General features: G+C 38.3%; 1 long non-coding RNA gene across 1 annotated transcript; it reads left to right on the forward strand.

The window, feature by feature from the left end:
- The first annotated feature begins 7 nt into the window (after window positions 1-7).
- LOC107577662 (uncharacterized) lies at window positions 8-832 on the forward strand. Its single transcript, XR_001608235.1, has 4 exons — window positions 8-99; window positions 231-414; window positions 533-593; window positions 681-832. It is a non-coding gene; the product is annotated as an uncharacterized lncRNA (long non-coding RNA).
- The last annotated feature ends 15 nt before the right edge of the window (window positions 833-847 follow it).

Raw genomic sequence — 847 nt, forward strand, 5'->3', positions numbered from 1 at the left:
GTGTGTTTTGATTTCCCCAGGTTCATTCAGAAGAGTGCGACGTTATATTTCGATTGAAAGGAATCTTGGAGTTTGCTTGCCAGCTCGACAACCCAAATGGTAAAGCTCAAATTATAAAAGAATGAGCTTGATTTGTAAAACTTCGAATTTTTTTAATTAACTTTCTTTTATGAAAGCATATACGCTGGTTATGAAAGGAGAAAAAGAGTCTCTGTGTTCCCTTCTTGCAGGTGCACAAAGTCAAGGCACGATATCAAAAAGTTTCCAGGGTCTCCAATCCAAAGTATCATCCAAAAATATTGTTTTAACTGTCTGTAACAGTCCAGTATTAATATGGCCTAACACTGGTTTCCAGTCAAACGTGGAAAGCTTGACAAAAGCATCATCATGTGGAGATATTCTGCAGTATATAGAGTATGTATTCTTATGCCTTTCATATCTTTAATGTTTGTGTATGGTAAATTAGAGTATTATGCAGTATGCACAGTAAGGATGTTAACAAAGTATAATACTTTATTGTTGCTGTTCACAGGTTAGATGATAGTGGGACCAAGAAGTCATCAAAAAAGAAAGATAAGAAAAAATCTGGACCTGTGAGAGTCTTTCTCTAGAGTATTTGAAAGGCAGTAACCGTTAACAGTCACTCTAACAGTAACTCTCTGCTGTCCATCTTTATCTAGACTGTAGTGAATATGAAGCTGTTGTTTGAGGTCACAGAACCTGCTGGGAATGAAGCTCCTAGTCTCATCAGAGTGAGCACACAGCAGCATTGTGTGAAGATGCCACTGCCTTTAGACTGTGTTCTGTCTGTGACCACTGATGAGAGCCTGGCAACGTGAGTGCATTT

Source organism: Sinocyclocheilus grahami, unplaced genomic scaffold (assembly GCF_001515645.1).
Source record: "Sinocyclocheilus grahami isolate Dianchi unplaced genomic scaffold, SAMN03320097.WGS_v1.1 scaffold6775.1, whole genome shotgun sequence".
Taxonomy (NCBI): Eukaryota; Metazoa; Chordata; class Actinopteri; order Cypriniformes; family Cyprinidae; genus Sinocyclocheilus; species Sinocyclocheilus grahami.